Source organism: Cupressus sempervirens, chromosome 3 (assembly GCF_028749045.1).
Source record: "Cupressus sempervirens isolate cs-2001-9-10 chromosome 3, ASM2874904v1, whole genome shotgun sequence".
NCBI lineage: Eukaryota > Viridiplantae > Streptophyta > Pinopsida > Cupressales > Cupressaceae > Cupressus > Cupressus sempervirens.
Window position 1 is genome coordinate 1045383960 of NC_143120.1, and position 6743 is coordinate 1045390702.

General features: G+C 33.5%; 1 non-coding gene across 1 annotated transcript; it reads left to right on the top strand.

The window, feature by feature from the left end:
• The first annotated feature begins 3005 nt into the window (after nt 1-3005).
• On the top strand, nt 3006-3076 carry TRNAG-CCC (transfer RNA glycine (anticodon CCC)). The gene has a single exon. It is a non-coding gene; the product is annotated as a tRNA-Gly (tRNA).
• Nucleotides 3077-6743: the final 3667 nt, after the last annotated feature.

Here is a 6743-nt window from a genome sequence, read left to right on the forward strand (position 1 = left end):
ATAGGTCAAAGGAAAAAACGGAAAAAGAGGGAAGTGCAAAATGAATTTTCCATTTGATCTATTAACTTAATATTTTCAAAGCAGAGACGCATGATTTGACTACCCATATTAGTATCTCTGGCCACAAGAAAAATTAATGTATAACATACACAAACAAAAATGTAGAAAGAGCACTATGGATGATGTGGATGTTTGTGACAACACAAATATAAAGATCACAAATGCCTAGGGTCTCACATGCTACCATTTACAGCTGAGACACTCTCTCGTTGTTGTAGCAACATTAATTCTAGAAACCTTAAATATGAAATGAGCAAAATTTAGTGCACCTGTTAACATTTTGGTTATACAACAATAAAAAATAAGAGAGGTTGAATATGTACCCCACAATATATCCCCACTAGATTTTAAACTTTACTAAATCCAAGCTTCAAAACTCTTTTTTTTTTTTTTCCAAAGTAGCTTTAGTTTCCCATAACACAATTACAACTCCTTAAGGTAGAAAAAATCCATACCATAACACAAAAATTTCCATTCAAAATTGTAGAGTTATGGTTAGAAGAGATCTTAATCCTCTAAGGAGCTAGATTAAGGAGCTCACACACTCTAGACAGTCTTCATGAAAACCTTCCTAGATGATCTTATTCACCTTGCTAGCTGGTTGGAGTTGTTTGAAGAATTTGTATTGGAATTAATATAGAAAATAAATGGACCTGTTGTAGATGTCACCAATAGAGTGAAGTGGGGCAAATATAGTGTATGAAAATAGTAGAAGAAGACAAGAAGTTTCTAGTTCATAATTGTATTTCTGGTCACACAATGCCACATATTTCTATTTACATGCAGGAGGAGACAGGTTACAAGGTGAGATGCCACCATATGGAATCTAAATAGTAGCATGAAAATTGCCACTTGTTTATTGAACAATTTGGAAAATGGCACTTGCCCAACTTTAAATGAGCTATTCTAATTTTCACTTAAATTTTCTATGAAGAAATTAAAAATACCACTAGGAAAAATAAGGCTAGCCAATGAGAAAAAGAAAATCTAAAATCTAAAATTTCACTTATAGTCTCAGCCAGGACTAATAATAATAACTTTACCAAATAAATATACCAAATCGAAAGAAATATAAACTGGTAGGTTATGAAAAATATATTTATTCTTTCAATTTTAAACTACCCTTCCCCAACATCCATCCCAAGTTGAATCCTTCCAACACAAATAAACCAATAAAATAATAGGTACTAGTTAAGTGCTACATAAGAAACCTACATTGATTTGTAATTCAACAAGTCCTCAAGATTTACGTTCACTTGTTTTAATAACACAAAATAGAGCACTCAAGTGTCTCTAGGCAAATATTAAATTTAAAAGAATGAACATAAAACTGCCAAACGTTATTTCTAATGGTTTACATCTTCATAGTCCAAAATAATTGAGTTGAATCTCACAATTGTAAAGACTGCCCCTACAAAACCAATGCCACATCAACAATCTCTATAAAATGTGGAAGGTCAAAGAGAGTCAAGGTAATTGAAAAATTGTCCAGTCAACATAAATGCTTAATTAACATTGAATTTATAAGAATACATATACCAGATACCAAATGGTCTAACATTTAGAATATAACCCAGAAAACAATTCCATTTTTCTCCAATGAGATTGTGAACAACACACATTGCCAGACGCGTTACTCTTTTAGTTTTTACATAATTTGTTTTTCTTTTTACAAGCAAGCTGTAATTTCCTACTCTTCGCGAGCCTCGATGATTTCCTTAACGGTAATTATTGAATGTTTAGACTCAAAGGTTGGTTATTTAATCTGCTGGATTAAAATATGTCCTCAAGGGAATTTACAAAGGCTGAGTTTCTAAACAATTTATTATTTCTCAGCATTTACGCTAAACCTAAAGGGCAGTATTTAAGAGCAAATTTTCATCTCAAACTATCAATTTCGAGCTCATCTATACTTCACTGTTTTAGACTCCAATTTGTAGTTTGCTAATGAGACGTCAGTTTTGCTCCTTCAAAAATTTGCTATGTTGGTTTTGAAACTCTGAACATAGTTTTCACTGGAAAGGATTGAGATTATTATAGTTTTCTTTTATGGTTAAACTCACTTGGTTCGTAAGACAGTTTAAGGGGCTTTCTAATGAATGGTTCATAAGGCACAACACTCGTGAATATTTTGCAAATGGGGTTACAAACATAGTGGATTTAACCATGGAAGAAACTCCATAGTTAAGCGCACTCAAGCGGGAGTCGTATTGGAATGGGTGACCTCCCGAGAAGTCTTGGTTCTTCACCTCTGTGAGCATCACCTAGATCCAACGAGTGCTAAGTGTTCCATTTATTCTCATGAGAAATGGATTTGTGTTTAATCACTACTCATGAAACATGGGTCAATGAGTTTGACTCAAACTAAGAGTTAAATCCTAATAGCAATATCACAATTGTTATAGTTATTTGACAATATAGCATCATCACCATTAAGCATCAAAACTCATACGGTACTCGACATCACAAATCAAGACAAGGTGGGTCCTCACATACTTGAAGCAAGTGGAAATTTTTTAAGTAGATTTTGGATTTTTTTAAAAGTAAAGAATAAGAAATGATAAATGACAATGCAACCATGATCTATCATTGAACCAAACACTAGAATATGATTCAATTTTCTAAATGAAAGAGAATGAATATATATATATATAAAAGCCAGTTTAAATTTCATCATAAATTTTTAAAATGTATTTACGGCAACCAATAAAGAATAATAAGTCACAACACAAAGTCGGAAGAGGTAGGTATGTATGTATAGGCAATTATCGCATTTAACAAATTCATAGTTGTTTTCCGTTTGATATTTAGCCTTACGAGGTATGTATACGCAATTACCGTATTTATCCCTCAGTTCGAATAAAATATGGAATTAACACTTAAAGTGGGAAACTTTGGAAAAGATAATCTACAAATAATTTTTAATTACTTAACTTTCAAGAGGAGCGCATCTAGTGTAGTGGTATCATAGTACCCTCCCACGGTACTGACCGGGGTTCGATTCCCCGGATGCGCAGCATTCTTTTCTTAGCGTATTTACAGGGTGTGCACAAAAGTGAATTTTCGTTTCACTCACAAATTGTCGGAATCTTTATTCAAAGCTATCAAGTTTCATACTAATAACAATATTCAAAAAAAAAAAATGGAATCTTATAAGCAGATTTTTCAGAAATGTATTTAGAGTCTTATAAGCAGATTTCTCAAAAGTTATGAATATTAATGATTATTTTAGCTTCGTTCTATAATTAAAGTATTTTGATTGTTTTGTCTCCTCTTCCAATGTGTTGATGTGTTGATAAAGGTACATAGACATTGAGTCTTGTTGTGACCAATAGAAGGAAAATGTTATTATAGTTTGATGTGTTGATGAAGGTATATATACATTGAGTCTTGTTGTGGTCAATAGAAGGCATGTACATTAAGTATTGAGTCTTGATGGGTGTGCAATGAACAATGTTAATAATGAATAAATTGACTAATTTTAACATAACTAAGACACTCATGTTTGGAGGTTGTGAAATGATAGGGTCGTGAACTAGTACATATTTAGTAAGGGCTAGACACTTGTCACTGGAAAGTGGAGGTGGACGTAGTAGGATGGAAGTGTGAGGTTATGATACCTTTGGGGTTTTGGCAATTCATAAGTCTAACATTCTTTGTCACAATTCACTCTATATAACTCCATGTATTCAAAATGTTTCAAAACCGTAGTGATGTGCATAAATCAGGGAAATTGGCTGTGATGTACGAGGGCTTGCCTTAATCAAACCTCATGTTGGTGTTCCCACTTCCTTAATAGCAATGGTGATAAAGAAGAACAAAATTACTGTAAGCTACAATAAACAAAGAACTATATGTTATAATAAACAAATTTATGTAAGATATGACGTAGTGCTCTTTGAATTCATGAAAATATTAGAGCATAACATAACAAGAGCTTTGAAGGAGCCATAGTCCCTGCTTTTTGTTTGACGTAGAAGATAGATTTGTGAATTTATCACAATAGGGGTATGACTAAATATAACAAGTTTTCCATATTATTTTTGCCAACAATAATTTTTCTAGTACTTTGAGGATTGCTAGATGCCCTTTGTTGTGGTGATTGGTACCATTAGTCACACTCAGAAGTAATAGTTAGATAGGAGCCATTGAAAGACTAGTCTGTAGGGAAGTCTAATAGTTTATGTTCTCCAAAGTTGAAGAATAATGTTGTACAAAAAAAATCATAGATTTGAAATTATATAATTGATAGATAAAAACAGTTTAAATATATAAATTTTGTTAGTAAACAAATTATTTTAAGATTGCTCGATAAAGTTATTGAAAAAATTATATATTTCAAGTTGTGTGGCTTGTAAATAGAAATTAAATTATGGGATATCCATTTAGGAGCAAACAAAAAGATGATTAACTTAGAAGACTCAATTTTTTAATATTCTAAGTTAACTAATAGATTTATATAATTTAGTTACTATTTAGAGCTTTGATTCTTTTAAAAATTTGTTGACTATTTTATATTTTTAAATTAAATAATCGATAGTTCAAAAAGATAGGTACAAAGTCAAGAGAGGGGAGGCGAACCTCAACCTCCTAGTTCAACTGGTAATCCATGATCAATCAACTAGCACAATATGTAACAGTTTCAACGAGATTACAAAAAAGGAAATTAGATAAGCTAATCCAGAGTATCATCACGATCATCAATCCATGTTGTACATCCTAGCTCTCCTTCCATCCAAACAGCTTTCTTCCATTCAAGAATATGAGCAAAAAACTCAAGTCTATCAAAAAAGGGCCTCTAGTATCTCGCATCTCCTTAATTAGCCGCTTAAGGGCTTCTTCAAAAGCAGCCTGGTTATCAATAATGCTGGCCCATTCCAGCCCATGCTTCATTCCGTAGATGAACATCGTAGCGTGCCCATCACGGAGAAATCTTTTCAGTTTGTCTATTTCAAGTTTCATAATGCAACACACCTGCGAGACAATCTTAAAGCGTATGAGTTTCAAATGAAACAAAGTAAGGGATCTACCAACATATTGGAATTTGTCCTCATTTCTACTTTTCCAAATAAACCAAAGAATATGAGAAGAGAGAATATTTTAAAAAAAGTTAGCATCCTTCTTAAGACTGAATATGTTTCCAAGAATAGTATCCAGCATAGAGACATGATCAGTTATAGATATTCCAAAAAATTTCCATATAATCCTGGCAAAATGACAAGTAAAGAAAATATGTCTTAAATTTTCAGGAACCCTGCAAATAGAATAAGAGTCAGTATCACCAGTTTGATTTTTAATAGGAAGTCTATCAAGAAGAAGTTGCCATTTAAAATGTAAGATTTTGGGAGGAATATGAGACTTCCAGAATCTGTCAAGGATTTTGTGCCATTCAAGAGAGTCCAAATTCATATACCAGGTGGTATTCAGGTGTGATAAAATAGAGTGATCTTTATTAAGCACCTTATATATATCTTTAGCTTTGATTTTATGTAAGAGGGATCCATCATCCCAACGGAAATATAAGAATCTATGGGAATCCACATCACATCTACGAGGAAGATTGAGAGGGTGATAGGCATTAGCTATCATATTATAGGTACGTTTATGAGAGTCATGAAGATTGAACTTAAGCCTAATATCTTGCCAACTAGCAAGGTTTTCATTCTCCAAAATATCAATAAAGCTCTTGATACCATGATTGTTCCAATGTTTAGTAGAACACCCTTGAGTCATGGCAAGAGGCTTGCCATTATGTTTCAGATTCCATCAGATAGAGCATTCACCGTGGATAGAATTATTGCTATCGAAGTTAGAATTATAAATAAAGCCCCTCACCAACTCCCAAGCCTTCCAGATAGACTTAAAAACCATGGAGCCTTGAACAGAGACAGGGAACGTCCCAACAACAAGATCAACAAAGGGAAGGTTCTTCCAGTATTTAGCTTGCTTGGGAAATCCAGATTGAATATTATTTCTAAGAAGAATTTTCCAAGGCTTATGACCATCAAGAGCCTGAAAAATCCACTTAGCAGCAAGAGAAACCCCTTGAATCCTAAGGTTTTTAAGGCCTAAACCATCTGACTTCTTATCAATGTGACACCAACTCCATCTAACAACATGTTTCTTCCTATTACCTTTACCATCAGACCATAGGAATCTCTTGATGGCCTTCTGAATTTCAAACAGTTGGTAATTACTAAACATCCAAACAAAAGAAAAGTATATACTGTAGGATGACAAGACTTTTTGGCACACCTACACTCTACCAGCAAGCGAAAACACCCTATTATCCCACTTGTAGAGTTTCTTCATAATTCTATCCTTAACCCAATTCCACATGTCTTTGAGAGAAGGGGAGATGGAAAAAGGAACCCCCAAATATCTAACAATCTTATGAGGTCTGCTCCATGAATAACCAAATTGGAGAAACCAATCTGGAGGTTCCTCTTTCCATCCAAGCATGATAGATTTGGGCTTAGATATATGAGCACCTAAGATGGTTTCAAACAACTCGAGTTTCAGATTAAGATGTTGAATATTAAGACAAGATAATTCAAGGAAGAGTGAGGTATCATCAGCAAATTGGATATTAAGAAGCTTAGAGTTGTCAGGGAGGGAAATCCCATTAACTTTGGGAGAGATAGTATCATCTTCGAGGATATAATACAAGGCATCAGAAGCAA